We start from the raw sequence: 22,714 nt of genomic DNA, 5'->3' as shown, positions 1-22,714 counted from the left end.
ATATATATATATATATATATATATATATATATATATATATATTTATGTGGTACAGCGTTTCATGTACTGCTTCACTCCTTGAAAGCTGTGAACCAAAGCACTAGACATTTTACTGCAATAAATCTTGGCTACCTGGCCTGGTAGTTTGTATTTTGCTCTACTATGCTAGCTGTTGTTGCTGCCACTTTATAATAAACTTTAAACTGAGTATAAATAAAAGTAGAAATGAGTATGAAAAAACTGTTGAATAAACAAATTAATAACATAGAATTAACAAATATTGTTGAAAACTTTGATTTTTTTAAAATCATATTTCAGTGAAAAAGAGTGATTATGCAATAGATTATCCGTATGGCACATATAATGGATATACTGATTAGTTCTCCTTATCCTGTGTCATAAAATGAAGTCCTTTATCTTAGTTTTCAATATTATTGAAATATCCTATTTAGTGACTGTAGTGTCTTGCTAAGTTTCTGGTTTTCCATTACTTGTCAGAATGTTTGAAAGTCCCAAAAGATCCTTTTACTTATATAAATGTGAATGCCTCCATAAAGAGTTTAGCCCCTTGTGAACTATGGCATTGGTAAATGTGTCCTGCTTTCTATTAAGTGTAGTAGTTATGTTTTTGGTTTTAGCACCTTATAGGCAGGTTGGAGTAACTTTGTGTTTTCATAAATATGAGAGTTAGTCTGTTTATTTTTTATATTTGTATTGATTTTTAATAAATGAATAACACATTTTAACATTAAAATGAATACATGAATACATAGAAACATGTAAACAGTTAAACAAAACAAATCATATCTAAACAACTATTTACAGAGTTATCTACCAAATAACTAGCATTCCATGTATTCTTAAGATCAACTAAAAAAAGGAGAAAATATTTTTTTTATTTTTACTAACAGAATGTCATCTGTTTAGTCAACAGTTATTGAAGTTTTGTACAGCTATTGTAAGATGTGGTAATTCTTGTTGTCATTTTGATTGTTAGAAGTTCATAATGACAGATGTTGATGCCAAATTAAATTCTTTCTTTGTTGGAGTTTGCTCATTTTTCCAATTTGTTGTAATCACTTTTCTTGCAATTGACAGAATATTCCATAGAAGTTGATAGTTTATTTTCTTTATGCATTCAGGAATTGGTATGTTGAACAATTGGTAATTGCAAAAAATAGTAATTTCTTCCCAAAATCGTTTAACAATTTTACAGTCTAAAATCATATGTTGCCAAGCTGCTTTATCACTTGTCTTTAATCTCCAAACATGCTGCTTTTTTCTTATATATTAATTCTATCTTATGTGGAGTTATGAAGGTTTTATGCATGAATTTTCAAGTAAATAATCTTCTTTTTATAGATGATGTAGTTTGGTTTGAAGATGTCAGCTTAGCATATATATTTTTGTGTTTCTTGACTGGATAGTAATTGTTTATAGTCTTGAAATAATCCCAATATTTGTCATCAACATGTTCCTCTACTTTCTTAATTTTATATATTCTAGATAAAATAATTTTTTCCACTACTTTCTGATGTATTAATATAATTAATAAATCAATGAGTTTTGGGATAGTGTTTGTATTAATGATTGCATTAAATTAATTATATTTTCTATTGTGTACATACAGTTTTGTATATCCAACCATATATTTTGCTTAGCTTAAATTTGGTGATTATATAGTCTATATTTTGTATTTTATTACTATCCATCAATTGATACCAGTATATTAAATTATTTTTTTTAATTTACCTATTGTATTTAAATTAAAAGTATATTTATTTTGTGTATGCATTATTGGAAACAAAAGAAAAAAAACATGCTCTATATCCAGGATTCTTGCAACCATAAACTTTAAAGATATTTAACCATGAGATAATGCAGGTAAATTGAATCATGATATTTTTATTTTTCAGTATATAATGTTTTAATATCCATAAAAATGTATTATTTATTATTTCATTTAGTTGCATGGAGACCATCTGGTTTGATTCTATACATATGTTCTCTTGTATATAATTCCATCTAGCATAATAATTTTTATAACTGATGATTGTGAATATAATTCTATTTTAGGCACAGCAATTCCACCTAGTGACCAGTCTCTTACATGGTGATTTAATCCCAATCTTAGCTTGTTACGATACCAAAAAAAAATATTAAGAATTATAATATTAAATTCTTTAATTTTATTTTTTTTTTTATGTTTCAATGATAGAGATTGTTTTAAATACAACATTCTTGGTAAAGTTATCATTATTATTAGATCAGATATCTCTTCCATGGTATAGAAAAACATATTCCATTTATTAATGAAAACATTAATAGAAGCTAGATTATTTTTATAAATGTCTTCTATTGCATTCTTAATATTATCATTTAAAATTATCCCAAGTATGTAATTTTATCTACCTCTACATACTTAGAAAATATTTCGTCCATATAATTTACATTTTCATTTATAAATACATTTTTTGTTTTGTTTTCATTAAATGGAAGTCCAGATTTTTTTCTGAAAGGTTTTTATAGCATTAAATACAGCTTTAAGTGATTTTTTATTATTACTTAAAGTCAGAAGGATATCATCAGTGAATAATATTTTGGAATTTAAATTTTTGTCTGTCTAGATTTATTATCTGCCATTGACTTAAAAAAAATTCACAAAAGTCTCCATAACTAGAGTAATTAATACTGATGAAAGTGGACAACCCTGCTTTGTTCCTTTAGAAACTGGAATTGACTCAGATATATAAAAGCCAATTTTTATGTAAACCAAAGATGTCATAAAGTAATTGTGAAAATATGTTGAGAAATTGTACTCCTCTAACACCAGTAATAAATATTTCCAATTTACAGTGTCAATGGCACTATTTATATCTAGGATTAATAAATTCAAGCATTGTTTTGTGTTATCTGCATAGTCCATGGTGGTCAATATTATTTTCATATTTTCAAAAGAATTCAGGTTTATAAAACTTGCTTGATCATTATTAATCAGATGTGGCAGAAATTGTTGTAACCTAGTAGCATATATGGCCATAAATATTTTGTAATCAATATTCAAAAGCAAAATTGTTCTATACAAGGAACACTTTGCTGGATTTTTATCTGTCTTTAATATTGGAGAAATAAGAGTGTATTTCCAAGATGGTGGGACCTTTGTTAAATCAATAACTGTTATAAAGACTTTATATATAATGTGTAAAGCTTCTTTAGATAATAATTTACATAATTCTGGTATTATGCCATCATTGCCGGGTGCTTTATTTGGTTTTAGTTTATTATTATAAGTTTTAATTTCAGCCATTGATATGGGTTTATCCATTAACTTTTTTCTGATCACCTGTCAACCGATTCTTAGTGCGTTTTAATGAAAATTTTAATTATTTCTTGGGAATCCATTGTTACATTTTCTCAATTGACTTTATTGAAATGATTTGTAAATATCTTTAAAGAATCATGTACATTTTTCTTACTCTCTGTGAATATATTTCTTTAATAGGATTGCATTTATTAATCATTTTAGTTCTAGATGCTTATTTATACATAGACTTTGGATTCACAGAATAGTTCATTAGTTTAATCTTTTCCAAATTTATCACAGTTTTACGATTTAAGATTTCTAAATATTTCTTTTTAAGTCATCAGCTTCTTGTATCATATTATCTTGTTTGAGTATTCTGCTTTAACTTATCAATTTTGTCTTGCATTCCTATTAAATCTTTATCACATTTTTTTCTTAAAGGCATACCGATTATATATATTTGCCATTTAAATATGGTTTTAAAGCATCCCATACATAAATCTTGGATATGTCTTCTGTATAATTAATATCTATAAAAGGTTGAATCTCCTTATTATACAATTATTTAAAGTCTTTTAAATTAGTTGTGTATGCTGGTATCCTTCTTATATTATTTTATTTATTATTACTTAATACAATTTCAAAAGTGATGGCATTATGATCTGATAATGTGCATAAAATAATCTTTACCTTATTCAAGTTAGATATTAAATTGTTAGAGATATACACTCTATTTATTCTCAACTGGGTTCTATGTCTATGTGAAAAAATGAGTATAAAATGAGAGTTTGAATCTGAAAATTCATTAATACCTTTGACCTGAAATAAATCTATAAAGTTTTTTAATTCCCTCGCCTTGGCTGATATTCTACGTTTTCTAGTAGTGTTGGTATTTTCATCATTTAGCGTATAGTTAAAGCCTCCTGCTAGAATGATATTGCTCTTCAATAGTTGTATTGTCGTTTCTAATTGTTGCTTAACTGTTTTAGCAACAATACCAGGTATCCAGCAAATATTAATATATATATATATATATATATATATATATATATATATATATATATGTTTCCATTAATTTTGATTGGTACTAAACAAAGCATACCTTTGCCATCATTATATGTGTTTATTATATACGGCATGGGTAAAGAGCTTCTCCATAAAATTGCTAGCCCTCTCCTTTTCTGTTTATATTAGGAACTAGTTAAAATTGTAAAATGCTTTGTGTTAAGCCTATTTATATTATCTTGTGACAGATGTGTTTTTTTAAAGGAAAATGATCTATAATACATGTACATTTAGAAACTTATTTAAATTACTTTTTTGCAACCATTATTTAAACCATTGATATTAATAGATATACACTTTAATTGTGCCATAATACATCAATAAGTAAAAGTGCAATAATTATATTTCTAACACTTAGGTATACTATTTTTATTATACCACTCTTATTTGTTTACGTTGCCTATTAGGTATTTTAGATGTATATATGTTAGTAATACTAAATGCATATGTATTAACAACTGTAGATACCAATAAGAAACAGTAAATGATATTAAGATTTAAACAAGAAATTATTTTAACCTTCTCTCCTTTCATGGAGCCTAATGGTCCTAGTTTGAATAGTAAAACAATCCAAATTAACCTATCCATCTATTATATCAAAAAAAAAGGAAAATCTAGATCCATCTCTGCTAGTTTTAGCTGTATAAGTAAATTATGTTTTAATTACTGTAATGTCACACCTTAAAGTGATATTATGTTTTAGGAGAACATCTAACATACTCTCTCTCCTTTTTTTGCAGTAAATCATTATCAAACTATAATATGCATGTGTTATTTTGCAGCACATCCAGATTTTTTTGGTTTACTAACAATACTGTAATCCATATAAAAAATGTACAACTTGTTTCATTTATTTAACTAAGTGTATAATAGCATCCTCTGCATCACACTGTATAAAAATGCATGACTTCATTTTATATCTATCAAGCAATACTGTTATGAAAGTTGTTTATTCTCTTCTTTTCTCTTCTGTAACGAATAAAATCCAACAAACCAATCCACAACACACTAATATTGACATACATACATTTTTTACTTTTTTAATTTATTTTGAAGGAAAATGACATTACAAGGAGAGTGTACTTGTGTTTGTAATATAGGTTCGTAGGTAGGTACTAGGCTATTAGCCCTAGGGCCTATATAAGCCTACACTATATACATTATCTATCTTAGTTTTATTTTTTTTTTCCTCCTCTTTCTTTTTTCTTTTCTTTTTTCTTTTGCTTCTCTGCAGTCAAATGTTCTTAACTTTTATAGAACATTGTACTTTTGTTTCAAAACATTTAATTGTGTGTACTTGTGGATTTAATTGTGTGTTGTGTGAGGGAGACTGATTGTTTTAGCTCTGTACTGATTACACAACAGTTATATCTTTAGTAGTTCTTGTGATCTATTGCATGAGATATAGGTTGTAATACTAATCACAGTACTGACTTATTACAATATTTATGTCACATTTATGTTTTATTTATGTAATTAAGTGTAACAATATGCATTATCAATGTCTGTGTGGACAATAAAATAATTAACAATATGCATGACCTCTTGCCTCAAATTGAAAGGAAAGAAAAAGGATAAAAGCATATTAAAAGTTGAAAGATTTTTTTAATAAAAAATCATAATAAATTTCCCTCCAGCTTTTGATCACACAGCAACATACACCCCAACCCAGGACCTACTGCAACAACACAACCCTACTCCCCACCCACACAACAACCCAACCTTCAGCCCACCCCAATAAGTCAGATAACTAAACCACACTATACTTACTAAATAATAATAATAACTATATAAATATATTCCTCATTATTCCAGTGGCAATTGAATCTCTTGGACTCATGCATACAACCAAACAAACACAAACAATTGTGAAATCGTGGATTTGTTACAATAATGTTTTGCACAACAATAAAATGCAGAGGTGGAGAAATAATCATCACATTCAAACTAAAAAAAAATAACAAAGGCTAGCTCCACCTACAAACTGGTTGACACTACCTAAACTACTAGTACTAAACTAAAAAACCCCAAAAAAACACACCTTCAAATGGTACTTACAAAACTACTAACACATTCCCAATATAATATCACATGGGCATTGGGCATCAAATTCAATACCAAACCCAACCACCTATGAGTTTATGACAATGGGCATCACTCTATCTACCACTCACAACTATAATTATGGGTGATTTTATATTTGGATTTCCTCAAATTTTTTATCCCCCATCACTTTTTCAGTCTTTTTCCAAAAACAAAAAATCCTCAATCCTTGACTAATGCTAATCAGTCAACCTTCACCAACAATACAGTGGATGCTAATCACCAGACTGTCCCTGGCATAAAACCACACCTTTTTAAATAAAGCCAGACCCCTGATCAAAAAAATCACATAAATAAGATAAAGCCCATAAAAAAAAAAAAAAAAAACATTCCATCAACAACAAATCTAAAACTTTCAAACCCTGTCACTTCTTACACTAAAACACTAAATGTACACATAACTCCCTAACTCTTCTTTCTTATCATTCTTAAACATCTTAAAAATCCATGTACCTTCCAGAACCATTTGAAATCCATAATGATTGCCTACCATTAGAATCATCAATAGGATCAAGGAATGACAAGCAGGACAAAGCCTGTCAATAATAATGATAACTAAAGACAAAAGACAGGTCCATAAAAGTAAAAAATAGTAATAAATAAAATATTCAACAAAGTAAAATAAACAATAAGCAATATAAAAAAACATCCATTAATAACAATTCTCCGCAGTTTGGCACACCATCCATAACATCCACACCTGAAACAACACCAGAAGTTTACATCTACCAATAAATACTTAGGTAATATAATACACAACACCTCACCCACAAACTCCTTCCAGTCACACTAGGTGCCCCAGATACCAACAATCTCCATACATCCTCTCTTCATGCATAAATTATCCAATATGCAGATGACTTCACTTTAATCTGTACTACAACAACCCCACAAAAGCTCCATACTATTACACAAGAATCCTTTCTATCAGTTGAAACATGGTTTACTAATGCCAAGCTAATTTTAAATCCTAACAAGTCTAAACTTTTCCTGTTCCACCCAACTAGATCCCCTTCTTTGAACCCACTTTTTAACATCATTTCCACAAATAAACCCACTATCACCCCTGTTATCCACACTAAACTTCTTGGAGTTGAAACTGATTGCAACATGAAATTTGACATTCATATCTCTCAGACTATAAAAAAGTGCATAAAAACTGGGAATGCTCTACAGAAATAAACAATTATTCACTAACCAAGCTAAGTCGACTATTGCACACACACACACCTTATATCCACCCTCCTGTATGCCTCCCCAGTTCTCACAAATATCAGAAAGTCTGAAATAGCAAAACTTGACTCTTGCTATAATAAAATAGCAATATTTGCCTCTGAAGCCCCTTTCAGGTCTCATCATTGTTCAGCTCTGAAACAACTGAACTGCCTCAAACTTCCCAACCTCCTCTTCTATAACCAACTCACGTTTGTACACAAACTCTTGCACCAACCTGAAAAAACCCCGGCTCTACAAAATTTAATACTCCTACTCTCACATAACAGGCCCCTCTGCTCAAGCAATAACTACTATTACAGACCACAAAAGTTACCAACACAGCTGGTGAATCACTTTTCTGTAACTAAATAACCAAAAATGGAACACACTACCAAGCAATATAGTATCTCAGCTCTCCTTACCCCAGTTTAAACAAACTCTAAGAAACTATCTAGTAAACCCATGGCTATGCTCCTGCTCTATCCCAGGGTAATTCACCCAAAACTATTGTATTGACTCAACTCTTCCCCAACCACACTCACAATCTAATAATCTCAGTAACAGATCTCCAGTCTCTTCCCTTCTCTTAGCAAACACTAACAATACTAATTTCCTTCTGGTCTTCACCTTTTATTGACTCAGGCTAACATTATCAACCATATTAAGGATTCAAATCATAGAAATTGTAACTGATGTATCCATTTGATTGTGTTGCTTAACATCCAAGACTCATTCTTAAAAACATCTGAATCCTTGGATTTTCAAAAGTGGTCAAAACCAATGGACTTTTACTTTTGTATTGCCATTCCTGTCTATGGTGTATTATTCATTGTGTTACCCAACAACTATGGTTCTATTTTACAAGCCATCCAATCGTGCAATTTTTTGTTATTGTAAAAACCTAAGGTATCTGTATTCTATAGTTTTATTAGTAGTTGTATTCTATGCTTAGTAATGGGAGAATCTCTCCCCGGGCCTCCTCTGAAAAAGGAACTGTGTCCAGTCTGACTTTCCCAGTTAACAAAAGTAAATAAATAAAATAAACAAATAAATATTTGAGTTGCCACCAACTCCAGCAGATGTGACCTTGAGTTTAACATCTCATATGAAAATTAACACACTCAGGAGAGCAATACCCCTCTTTCTACTTATGATGTCCAACAATCAATTTTACTGATGTGAGTACAAAATCTATCACGCTCCATATTAAAAGCAGGTGTGTCAGCTATTATACCATTAATATCACACAGCTGAATAACTGAATATAAACAGACAGAAACACACTACATTGCAAGACAAATGGAGGATGAACATTATCTGAATTTGATACATAAATGAATTAGACAGCAGCGATGGAAAACACCTAATGTTCACACTGTCAGGTTTACTCAGTGCAACATGTACATCAATGTCATTTACTTTACAATGAATTCAGACTACACACATTCTGCAAATTAATTTTAGATCTCTAATTTGTAATTGGTTGCACAGTCTAGGAATAAAATCATAAATTAGTAGTGGCTTTGAAGATAAAAAGGAATCATTGGTAAGTCAAATTCATCCTTATGTGTTGCTTAGACAGCAGAACCATATCTTCATAAATATTTTTTGATTTAGAATCAATAAACTCCTGTGAGGTCAGCTGTTCATTTCTTACTGATCTCAACTTCTGTTTCCTTCTTGTCTGACTAATGTAGTCTGTTTTCCTAATTACAGTCATCAATAATCACCACATCCTAGGCATTGCCGAGATTCAGTCATAACCTTAAGGAGTTGCACACGGAGTTGCATCTAGTTGTTATCCCATGGCTCCTTTTTTCAGTTCTATGAAGTGAATGCTTAGATACAATGTACTAGAGGCAATTAAAAATTAATTTCTTTTATGAGCCTGAGGTTATTATTATTTTTGGTTATACTGTAAGCAAGGAGATTTTTAGAGCCACAGCAAGTATCCATTAGAGTATGCCTACATGCCCCATAGAAGAGCTGCTGCAGAGTTTGGCCTCATTTACTTGAGTCTGCTTACATCTGTCGGAGATCCTTCTAGTGGCATCCACAATTAATATACTTTCAGATAACATGGGCCAAATGCTAGACTTTCTATAGGGGCCATCGTCTTTAAGGTGCGTGGAGGAGAGTTACTAGAAAACGTACATACTTTTCCTTTCTAGAACCTATTCACTGCATAAAGATGAGGTAAAGCCTATACTGCAGTGTCATTTATTAAAATAGATGATAGACATTTATTTCATTGAGGCTTTCTAGAATAAAATCTGGCATTTAAGTGTTTAGTAGCTGTGTATGTAGGGTATAAACAAAAAGGAATTCATATTTTATTATGACTTTAGAAAAACAAGCATTTTGGTATTAAGAACTTTTAACACATTAATGCATCCATGAGTTTGGTTTGGGAAACATAAAGAAACTGGAACACAGATGTGATGCAATACCTTACTGGGCCAGCATAAGTTTTGCAATTACTCCAGCTTTTATGCTAACAGGAAACATTCATCAAGCATTATTAAGTTAGTTATGTTAGGACTAGTACTTAGATATCCATTTGTGCCTAGAAAGGGAAATAAATCATTTCTGCTCTCCTGAAGGAAGTTCATGTTAGAGTAGTAGAAATTGTAAGGATCAGTGCAGGGATTTTACAAAGAGGATGAGGACATTCTATAAGCAAAACTAATTCTAAAACAGAATTTGATAAAATCATTTACTCGCTTAACACCTAAGTGAAGTAACGGGCAAGCATTCAAAATCTTACTGCATCTACGTTAACTTACAACACTATTTTCCTGGTGTCTTGTAGATTAGACTAAATTAAATTGCTTTCATAATTCACACATGTATTTTCCTTAACCATCACTGTACTAGGAAGATATTACAATTGGCAAAGCAACTTAATTTAGGGAAAAATGTTCGCCCTGGGGTTAAACATTCAGTGATCCCTATATAGTTTTAATCTCTTGTCTCAATTAAATCTTAAAGTACTGTCCCATCCTCTTTAGCTAGACAAAGATTCCCTTCCACAGTTCCTTATCTTCTACTAAGTTTTAAATAAAAAAAAAATCATAGGTTCATAGGTTCATTAGTAGGTACTAGGCTATCGGCCCTGGGGCCTATAAAAGCCCAGCCAAAAAGGTACCCTGGCTTTTGCCACCCAAGAAAATTATTTTCCTGTGCCACTGCTGAGCAGAGCCACAGAGGCGATCCCTGGGGTGAATTTCCTATCTCCCATCCAATCATCAAGATTTTTCTTGAAGAGTGCTAATGAGGAGCTTTGTTTGATATAGATAAGTAGTTTATTCCAGAGTATGGGAAATCTCTGGGACAGGAACCTATCCCTCCGGCATGTTCTGTTTATTGTGGTGACAAGGTTTAGGTCCCTAGATTGTGTAGCTCGGAGGGACTGGGATTTCTTTAAGTGGAGCATGTCCAACAGCTCTGGGTTTGACATAGCTTTGTATGTTAGGCAGAGATCACCTCTGAGTAGGCGATATGCGACAGAGTAAAGCTGGAGTTTTTTGAGACGGTCTGCATAGGCCATCTGTTTGAGGCCAGTAATTCTCTTTGTGAGGTATTTCTGTGGCCTTTCCAGTTGTTGTAGATGTCTTTTGAGGTACATACCAAAAGGGGCGTTGTATTCTATAATGGGTCTAATGAGTGATGAGTAGAGGGGAACAATGACCTCTTTTTTTCTGGATGAGAAATCTTTTGTGATGAGGTGTGCCACATAGAAGGATTTCCTGATTACTGTGACAATGTGATTATCAAAGGAGAGACTACTGTCCACCTGTGTCCCAAGGTCTCTTATCACACTTTTGGTGTTAAGTATACTACTGCCTATGTTGTAGTTCATGGGCACAGAGTTTTTACCAAAGTGGATGATAATGCACTTTTTGGCATTGAGCTTGAGGCCATGGCTTTGACACCAGGCATCTGTCTCAGTGAGGCCCTTTTCTAGGATGTCCACATCGTTAGAAGTTTTGATTATGGCTCCTAGTTTGCAGTCATCTGCGAACTTCATTAGCCAAAGACCTTCTCTGTTAGCCTGTCCTTCAGAGAAGTAGATACCAAACAGGAGAGGACCCAGGACTGAACCCTGTGGTACTCCACTTGTCATTGGTCTGAAGTCGGATTTGGAGTCTGCTACTTTCACGCCGTGGGTTCTGTCAGTGAGCCAGTTGGCAACCCATCTTGTGACATAGCGATTTATACCTAGTTTAGTGAGTTTATCTATAATTCCAGAGTGGGGGATGGTGTCGAAAGCCTTGGCAAAATCTAGATAGGCTGTGTGAACCAGCTTACCCTTGTCCACGGCTTTGTTGACTGCTTCAAAGAAGTCTATCAGGTTTAGGATACATGATCTGCCTTTTACAAACCCGAACTGGGTGGGGTCCAGAGTTTGGAGATTACCAATGTCTTTGTTTATAAGTTCCATGATGATACGTTCCACAACCTTGCAGACCAGGCTCGTCGGGCTAATGGGGCGGTAGTTCCCAGGGTCCGTGGTAGCTCCCCCCTTGTGGAGTGGGATAACCATCACTGTGTGCCATTCAGCAGGCACAAAGCCTGAGGTGAGGCTATGATTAAACATGGTACTTAGGTGGGGTGCCAGTTCATTCTGTAGTTCATGTAGAATGCAGCCTGGGATGTTGTCTGGTCTCATGGATGCTGTGTTCTTGGCTTTGTAGAGTGTGGTTTTTACCTGTGCAGCCATGATTACAGGAACTTTGTATTCTTCCAGTATGGAGATGGGCTCTTTAGGGGGTGAGAGGGGGGTAAAGTTGGACTGAACCTGCCAGGATGTTGGCAATATCAGTTGGGTCTGTATATTTAGTGCCATTGTGCTGTAACTCAGAGCGGATCTGAGTGTTGCCATTGAGATTCTTGACATAGCTATAGAATGCTTTGTGGTTGTCTTTAGAATCAGTAGTGATTTTGTTTTAGTAACTAGCTTTGGAGGATTTTATCAGGGATCGCAGCTTCCTGCTGAGGCTGACCAGGGGAACTCCTCCACTCATAGGATTTGACTCTCTTTTGCAACAGTTTCTTCTTTCTGTTGTACAGTTTGTTTATAGCAGGGGACCACCAGATTGGCTTCCTTTTTTTGGAGAATAGCATCTTGGTTCTGTTTGGGATAGCACGATCCATGCACTCATGTAAGTGCTTATAAAGTACAATTGTGTAGGATTCAGTAGTCATAACTGTATTGTCCATCTGCATGGGTGTCATGAAGTTCACCACTTCTGTCTCAAGATGCATGAAGTCGGCTTTGGAGAATTTTTTTACCATGGTTTCCTTAATGGGGGGTGGGGGCAGGATGTGGATATCTAGGGTAATTAGCTTATGGTCGGATCGGACCAATGAGGCATTGACTTCAGGTGTGGAACACCGGTCACTCATGTTGGTAATGACCAGATACAGGATATTGTTGCCCCTGGTGGGGGTGTGGATAAGTTGATCCAGGGCATTGGAGTTTATGAATTCCAGAAAGCGTTGAGTGAAGGAGTTGGTGCATGAGTAGTTTTCCCAGTTAATGGTGGGGTAGTTGAAATCACCCATTATTAGGGTGCTTGGTTGAACCCTAAAATTTTCCAGTACATCAAGAAAAGAGGAGTTGGAATCCTGGGGCATGGTGGGTGATCTGTAGCAAGCTACAATTTGGATTGCAATCTTGCCCAGAGTTAGTTGCACTTGGATAACCTCGGCTGCATTATGCTGAGCAACTAGCCTGGAGGTGTGGATATCCTTAATGAATATGGACACACCTCCACCTTTGGTGTTCTGGTCCAGATTACATGGACGAAAAGTGTGGTATGAGTTATAGCCTGGTAGTGCAGGGGTGGTCTCTGGAGCCTTGAACTAGGTCTCAGTCACTGTACAGATATCAATTTTCTCCATTTTAAGGAGTGCCTCGAGTGAGTGCATTTTGAGATTTAGACTTCTAGCATTGAGTAGCATCACCCTCAGTTTTTGCTTGCCTGTTCCTGTTATGGTGGTGAATTTGTCATTTGAACCTTGCCTAAAAAAGGCACTATAGGGGCGGCAAGAACCTTAGCCAGTATCCGGAATCCCAGGGGTGACAGGTGCAGGCCATCTCTGGCAAAGCATCATGGTCTGTCGACCATGTCATTCCAGGTAGACAGATACTGGGTCCCTTTAGAATGGCACCAGAAGCTTAGCCAATTGTTGAAGTCAATCATTTTGCCCTTGTACTGTGGCATCATTCTGGGTGATGGCAGAATGCTACTCAGGGCTAGGGTCATACCTGCCTGGGCTACAAGATCAGAGAGCTCTTCCATGTCTCTTTTCATGTAGTCCAGGGAGGTATGTCTCAGGTCTTTCACACTAATATGGACAATGACAAAGTCATATTTGTACTTGGTGTGGATTGACCTGAGTGCATGGGTTATGTGGCAGATCCTGGCACCCGACAGGCAGCTGACAGTAACCTTCTTCTTGTTTAGCCTGGTGAGTGGGACATCAGTGTGCCTGACTATAGAGTCACCTATGACTAGTGTGTTGGGTATGTTGTTTTGCCTTATTGGCTGTGGTTGAGTGGTACACTGAGTCTGCGGGCTATGTGTCATTTGGGTTGTGTTGGGGGATGCAGGTTGCTTGCATTTCTGCTTTGGAGGTCTCTGTTGCTTAGACAGATTATTATTGAAAGTCTCTGCAAATGTTTTTGTGTTAAATATTTAAGTAATCCTGCATCAAAATTAGAAAAAAAGTAAGTAAAGAATGCTAGCATATAGGCCAAAATCATAAATCAGATTTGCACACAAAAGTAGTCCTCACTCTCAATCATGTTTAGAAAACCATAAAGTGATGTCCCTTGTTATTTTAGACACAAGAATAAGGACGCATGTCCTTAGACAGAGATAATCTCCTCTAGGCCTCACAAAATGAATCATATTTTTGTCCAATAATTTTAAACATTTGAAAGGCAAGGAAAATATTTAATTACAAAGCAATGCAAAAAATTTAGAGGGGGAATGTAAGAATATATTTTAGTACACTAACAAAATAAAGTAAATTTAGTCTCAAAGTCATCTATTCTATACCCAGCTGTAAAGCCATCATTCAAATTCTGTATTACTAAGAGATTTGTTTTTACTAATTACTATCAACATATGTAACTGAAGACAGAATGCATTTTGCCATCTTTTCTCTCAGTATTTCCATTGTTGTAATGTTGTACTAAGGATTTTTATTTTTATGCTCTGTTAGCTGTTTTTTACAGCTTGTTTTGAAGTGTTTGATATTATATTTGCATTTGAATGTATCAGGTCTCAGATTAGAATTCAAAAATCTTATTTAATTGACTGGAACTCACCTTTGTTGTCTTCTTCTAAGATTAGTACATTCACAGCTGCAAATTGAAATAGTTCTGTTCATATACTTGAATCTGCAATGATAAAAAAAGACTGACTGTAATTGTTCAAAGAGTGCAAACTTTAATTTCAGCTTTTGCTAAAAGCTATTAAATATCTACAAAAGCAAAATATATACTTTTTAAACAATTTCACACAGATAGGCCCTCTAACTACACACCCACTATGCATATAGGTTGCATGATCTTAGTATATATGCAGTTGAAGTGGCTATGGGAGAGAAGCCTTTCCTATATATATATTTAAGATAGCTAGATAATGAAACAAAAAACAAGCACCAGCTTCAACGAATCCCCTGTTGACAGTAACCAGGTCTTTTCATGCAAACTGTTTTGTGGAAAGAGAGTTAGATAGATAGATAGATAGATAGATAGATAGATAGATAGATAGATAGACAGATAGATAGATAGACAGATAGATAGACAGATAGATAGATAGGTAGATAGATACAGACACACACACACACACACACACACACACACACACACACACACACACACACACACACATGCCTGTGGTAATTTTGAGACTCGTCCAGTTAGACTAGGGTATGTGTTTAGGTTATGGGAGGAAATGAGAGGACCTGGTGAAAACCAGTGAATCATAAATACACTGTGTGATGCATGTGTACTGGTAGATAGTTTAACATCTAGACTACTGTAATACTGACAATAGATTATCTGGGCCTTTAGTGCATCCTTAAAGCTAATACAAGTCCTCTAATCCATTATTGTTGTGTTATGTGTTAAAAGCTGTAGAAGAAATTAACACAATGAAAAGACAAGAAAGAGATACCTACACCTACCTAAAACAACTCCTAAAATCCAAATATTCAATTTAATTGCATAGAACTCAAAGAAACTATAAAATAGAATATACTAACTGAAATGTGAACAGCATTTCCTTAGTGGAAGTTAAAGTAGAAGTTAAGCACTATAGCTTTCCTAAAGCTACCCCATTGGCCTAAAGTTACTCCTAGTTTAAAATAAAATAAAATAAAAAAATAAACTGAAATGCAAAAAAGTATGTTTACACATCACATATAAAAAATTACAAACATGCAATTATCCCTAAAACAAATTTTCCCACGTAAATCAAAAGAAATGAATTTTATTCTTATCAAATACAATGAGGTTAAAACAAACATTAAAATAAAACCCTAAGAAAAACCAAAAAAAAGGCAATTACTCAAACATTACTTGAAAAATGGATCTGAATTTAAGTATCTAAATTAGGTAAAAAAACTAAGTAAATACATAGCTAAACAATAAAATGAGCAAATCCTAACAAACTCTGTACAAACATAATAAATGCATAAATAAAAGTTCTGCTAGCTCAAGGAAAAAAAAAGAAAATTAAAGTTACCTCAAGAACTATGGAAATACAATATAAACCTATTCACTATGGAAGCTACGTATAACCTTTTCAGTGGAAACCTAAGTAATCAATATATCAGTGTGCCCCTTAAAATCATTGAGAAACATCATTGCAATATAAACACAAACATATGATAAATGGAATTGGCAATAGTCTGCTATGTGTTATGCACAAAACATTTGCACTGCAGGATGAGAGATGATTACACAACACTGAGAGCAACATAATCCACAACAATAGTTTTGTAACCACAATATCTAATTCTATAACAAAATACATCCTGAAAACTTACAATTCCTATATTGTGAGCCAGCATATGTGTGCTTGCCATACCTCCCTTAACTTAAATCTTCTAAATGCACAGTTAGCCTGCCTTGAAGATGAGGTAGTACTGTGGTAATAATTACAGTACTGCCCCATATCTGTAATTGTACATCTGTGGAGCTGTATAATTAAGCAAGAGGAATGTTGCACATAGCTTCAGACACTAGAAGAGTGCAGGAGGATGGCCTCCTTGCAAATCTACATCTCTTGCCATGCCATGCTATGTGTGTAGCTTGAATCTGCCTGTACATGCTACAGGTTACTATATCTCAGGAGAGCCAGCTTGAGGCATTTAGGTTTTCAAACCATGACATTATCGCCTTAGATCATGTTTCTGATCTTGTGATAATAATCTCAATATATAAGCATATGTTTACATATAAATAAATAAATAAATATATATATATATATATATATATATATATATATGTGTGTGTGTGTGTGTGTGCGTGTGTGTGTGTGTATGTGTGTCTGTGTGTGTGTCTGTGTGTCTGTGTGTGTCTGTCTGTCTGTGTGTTTAACCTATGGGTCAAACCACATACACACACACACACACACACACACACACACACACACACACACACACACACACATACATATAGGTAGACTTTGCTAGGGGAACAAATTCAATTTTAAAGACAGGAGCGGATTGAGATTTTCAATTTTTAGTAACAATTTTCCTAACTATAGAAAGAATTGACCACAGTAAAACTATTTGTCTTTTAGGGATGACTTCAGGAACAGGAACATTCAAAATAATAAGAGGATCAGAAATTATACAGCTGTCCTTCCATAAAGCTTTACAAAGATATCTAAAATCTAACAAAAATGGAAATATTACTTTACAATTAACAACCATGTGTATCCAGTCAGCATCAAATTTCCACATTTCCAGCATTTTACTTCATCTTTCTTGTATATTATTCTAATCTATGTGATGTAAGAAAATATCTGTGAAAGAATTTCCATGTGTATACTCGCCAAAACAGGGAAGATATAGATCCTTTCACTGACTGTAAACAAAGTGTTTATCCTTTGCTGAGCATTCTGGTCTATTTACTTTACTAGAATAATTCCAACTAGAAATATCTGCTTTACCAAAATAATTTCTGAGGATCTCATAAATTATAGATATGAAAGAGGTGTTCTTAAGTGTACCATTAATAATGGCTGAGATGAAATCTAAGTTTTTGGGATACTGTTGTTGCATGCCTTTAGTGAAGATATGAGCTTGGTATGTATAAATTCCTTGCAAGTTTGGATATCTAAAAACAGCAAACTGGGGTGAGGAGTGTTGTAGGTCAACAAGTTTAAAGTCCCATGAAAAATTTACAAAAACATTGTAAATGAAGCAAATTCAGATGTAAAACAACCTTTTGTTAAAGAAACATTCAAATAAAATGTAAGAACTTTTGTCTCATAACTTAATAAAACTTCATCAGACAAACCAAACTAACATGAATAAAGTTTAAATATGTAATAGACCTCTTATTTATTACAGCCAGTCAATAGTACAATACAAAAAATAATGCATAATTCATGGGTTCAAAGTTCTTGGAGTTTTTAAAAAACATGTGTTAAAAGTAGTGTAATATTCAGGAATCAAACCCAAGTCAGCTCATTGAAAGGCAGCTGTACTCTTGACTATACCACATAAATAATACTGAACATGATCGATCAAATAAGTAAAACATACATTTCTCATCCAAAACTTACTGTAAATCGTATAATAAACAACAATATAATAAATAAACAATAATAAACATTTCAAATATGTAGATACACTTAAATATTTAAAATGTTAAAATTACCTTTCTTGTGCTTTTAGCCTTAAAATACTTGTTATAGAAAGGTAGCCATTTAGACCTAGCCAGTAATTAGCCCTTAGGTGTAACCGCCAGGCTAATTCCATTCTCTCCAAAATAAAAGTCCATGGTCTACCCCTTTCTCCTATTTTTATTGGGGTGGCCTAATGGTTAAGGTGTTTGCCTTACAAACACAAGGTGCAGGGTTTGAGTCTCACAAGGGATAGTTGGCTAAACTTAAAATGGCTCGCAAGGGCAGTTAGTTTAGTACTAATCTATTACATCCAGTACAAAAACAATTAAAGGAAAGTTCTGTATACTCTAGACAGTGCTTTATTAAAGCATTGGTTTCATCTTTTAATCTTATAGCTCTCAAATATTCATAAATACATTTTTTTAACTTCCTCTTCATCTTACCTATGTAGAAGCCTACACATGCACTGCACTGGCTGCAGTACACTACTTTTTCAGAGGTACAATAAAATAATTTGTCTTTTGGTTTGAATTTAAAATCATTAATCAAAACTTTTGTTGTTGTTGTGTCTTTCGGCTTTTCCCAGTTAGGGGTTGCCACAGTGGAACTCTGGTCTGCTAATGATTAGTAGATTAGTAGTTGATTTTTACATGCCGAGTTACCAGCCCTGACGCACAACCTTCAACGAAGGTGCGCCCATTCACGCATGTCTCCACGCAGAAGACGCTCTAGCTGAGAATCGAACCGGACAGCATCTTACTGTGAGGCGACAACGCTACCAACAACAACAACAATCAAAACTTACTCAATTACAAGAATGAAAGGACAATAATTATGACACCCACACTTTTTCATGAATCCTGTGAATTTAAAGTGAGGTGTCCTTTTTAGTATGTCCTTCAGATTCATTCCCCTCCTATACACAATAACTGGTCCTTGACCCACTACATTTGTTAAATCTTTGTCTTGCTACAGTGTCTGCCAGTTTATTTGGAAGATGTATTTAACTTGCTTACTGCTTGTACTGAAAGAAGTTATAAATGAGTATGTAAATTCATTACTTGCCTGCATATTGTGCTCTGAGTTAGTAGGCAATGTATCTACCAATAATGGACCCTACCATTTGCATCACTTATTCTATTTACCCTGTTTTTAAATTCAATCTCTCCTCTAAACAGGGGTTTGAAATAATCTATCTCCCTTTTATTTATAGTTTTCAACATAATATCATATTTGAAGTTGTGTAGGTAACCTCACTTCTGAAACATGTTTTTTTAAGGTCTCACACACATCTAAAAATAAATCAAAGAGACCATTCTAGGTTCCCTTACAAATTGACCTTTAATGATAACTTTTTTTCTGGTGTAGTGGGTGAGTACTGGAAAAATCTAAATAGCTATTTGAGTAGGTGTCCTTTCAACATTTTTTGTTACAAAACTACCCTTTACAGAATCCTAACTTAGGTGGATGTCTAGAAAAGAAATGTTGTGCTCATTCACACAAGAAGAAAATTAAAAAAAACTCTGCAGTTCTATTTAAATATTCTAAAAAGTTCACAATTAAAATTTTAGGGCCTCTCTATAAAACAAACAAATCATCTAAAAATCTGGTATAAAACTGACAGTATTGATAGAATCCTGAACTAAGAAGATATAACTTCTCCCACTGCAGCATGACAATATTACCATAAACACCAACACAAGCTGACCCCATTGCCACCCCTTCTTTTTGCAGATAATACTCATTCACAAACCAATAAAATGATTGTTTAATACAATTTCTAAAACATGCTCAAGTAAATTAACCACCTCTTGTGAAAAAAACTTCTCAATCAAAAAATCATGGAACCATTGCACCTCTATAGAGTGTGGAATTACAGAATACAAATCCTTTATGTCTATTATGATAAAGACGCATTCCTCACTAAATTCAATATCATTTAATTTTATTAGAAAATCGCACATATCCTTACAAATTGTTGGTTCATTGGACACAATTTTGTTCAATTTCTCATCGATGTATTTAGCCAAGGGGTATGAAATAGACCCCCTGGCATCTAAATGGGGTGCATTGGAGATTGTTGTATATACTCTTATCCAACTTTGGGAGGCCAAACAATGGTTGGGATGATTGGGTGGGGGAATCATAAATAATTATATTCATTAATATTAATAGTGCCATCTATCAACAAATTTTAAAAAACATGTTTCAGAAGCAAGGTTACCCACACAACTTCATATATGACATTAGGTTTGAGAGCTATCTGAAGCTGTTAGAAGATTTGCTTGTCACAAAATTTGTCAAGACCATCAAAAAAGTGAGTAGGTATAAATTTTGTGATGAAGTGAAGACATTTAAGCATAAACACCCTTGCTGATGTTAAAGCAAACCATGAGCAGTGTAAAAACCTCTCTTTAAAGCATTAGCATGAAAAATGGTGAAATAATCAAAATAATATAAAATATTAGCTAATAGGAACATATAAACATTTAACTAAGTGAAACAGGTGCATGTACTATATATTAATAAAAATGTCAGCACTTTTTAGAATACTTAAATGTAACATATTAAGCATTCCCTTCATTTCCAGTGTTTAAGTACTGTATTACTGGGATTAAGATAAAGGGAAAGGTGTATATAAGAATAATTAGATATGAAATATATGATATATATATATATATATATATATATATATATATATATATATATATAAACTATATGGATATTCTATACTGTTTCACTGATGATATGTATATGAAAAGATTTCAGCATAAAATAATAGATTGCAGTTACATAAAGTCTTAAACCTGTTTGAACTAATTGAGTAATGTGTATTGTTTGAAAAATTAGCATTGTTGTGAGTAAGATAACAGGAAAAAAGAAAGTTACATTGCCTTCTGTGTGTGGTTCCACATTAATTAAAAGGAGAAAATAATCTCAGTGGAAAAGGAAAAGTAAGTATATTTACTTGTCTCTAGATTTCTTTTTTTTTTTAGTTGTCCATTCATTTTTTGATACTTGCCTTTTTAAATTGACTAAAGAATCCATGGATTCAGTTTGACTTAAAAGGTTCTTTTTTTGACAAATGTGGATGCTTCATGAAGGGTGTCAAAAGTTTTCCTTCCCTCTGGAAGAGATAGTCGTATTCTTATAGGAAATATGAGTTCCGCTTTGATTCTTTCCTTCTTTAATGATTTTATCAATTGGACACATGCTTTTCTTTTGGACATTACAAGGGATGCAAAGTCATTGTCAAATCTGATGATTTGGTCACCTATTTTCAGTGGAGCAAGGGACAAGGCAGTTCTTAAAACAAGGTCTTTGTCTTGAGTGGAAATAAATTTTACAATAACAGGTAACAGATGTTTTTACTAGTTGAAGGAATTGTGGTAAAATATCTGAGTTCCCTCTCACTCCCAAAGGATAATGCTTCCAGCAAGTTTAAGGTTTTAGGAATCCAGGAAGTTGGGAAGCTAATCATATTGTCCCCCTCCATCTGTCCCCGAATGCCCTAAAAATGACTACCCTGAAATTTTCAGACCAAAATTCCAGTCAATTAGAGATTGCCTTCCATGTCAGGGATTGATTTCAGAGTATAGGCAAGGAGAAAGAAATAGAGGGTTCTAAACAAAAGACCAGCACTGGTAGGGTTCATTGGTTCATAGGTAGGTACTAGGCTATCGGCCCATAGGCCTACGTAAGCCTAGCCAACAAGGTTCCCTGGCTTAAGCAACCCAAGAAAGTTATTTCCTGTGCCACTGTCGAGCAGAGACACAGAAGTGATCCCTGGGGTGTATTTCCTATTTCCCTATTTCATAGTTTTTAATAGAATCTAGAACAGAAGCTGCCATTAAAAAAATAAATAATTAGTAGAACATATAAAATATTGCATGGTATCTACAAGAATCAATCAGAGGAGGTTAGAAAGGGTTAGGAAAAGAGATTGGATAAGCAATTCACAAAAAAAAAAAAAAAAAAAAAAAAAAAAAAAAATAGGAGGATATAATTGCCTGGAAATGTTTACATAGATAATTTTATACCCCAAGTGGACTCCAGAGATTTTTTTCCCTCTGGCAGACAGCAAATGTTGGAGGTGTGAAGGGGAAGAAAGAGGTAATTGGGAACATATTTTCTGGGAGTGTAGTGA

At 33.6% G+C, this 22,714-nt stretch overlaps 1 long non-coding RNA gene across 1 annotated transcript in view; it reads right to left on the bottom strand.

Annotated features, from left to right (window-relative positions):
* LOC122794307 overlaps nucleotides 1-22,714 on the bottom strand; it is a 936,094-nt gene that overhangs the window by 189,431 nt on the left and 723,949 nt on the right. Inside the window, exon 2 of the long non-coding RNA XR_006363632.1 lies at nucleotides 15,030-15,101. This is a non-coding gene — a long non-coding RNA (uncharacterized LOC122794307). The remainder of the gene's footprint in view (nucleotides 1-15,029; nucleotides 15,102-22,714) is intronic.

This window comes from Protopterus annectens, chromosome 1.part0, assembly GCF_019279795.1.
Source record: "Protopterus annectens isolate FY-2018-M chromosome 1.part0, PAN1.0, whole genome shotgun sequence".
Taxonomy (NCBI): Eukaryota; Metazoa; Chordata; order Ceratodontiformes; family Protopteridae; genus Protopterus; species Protopterus annectens.
The sequence above is the reverse complement of the archived record's forward strand: the minus strand, read 5'-3'. Positions and strand labels throughout refer to the sequence as shown.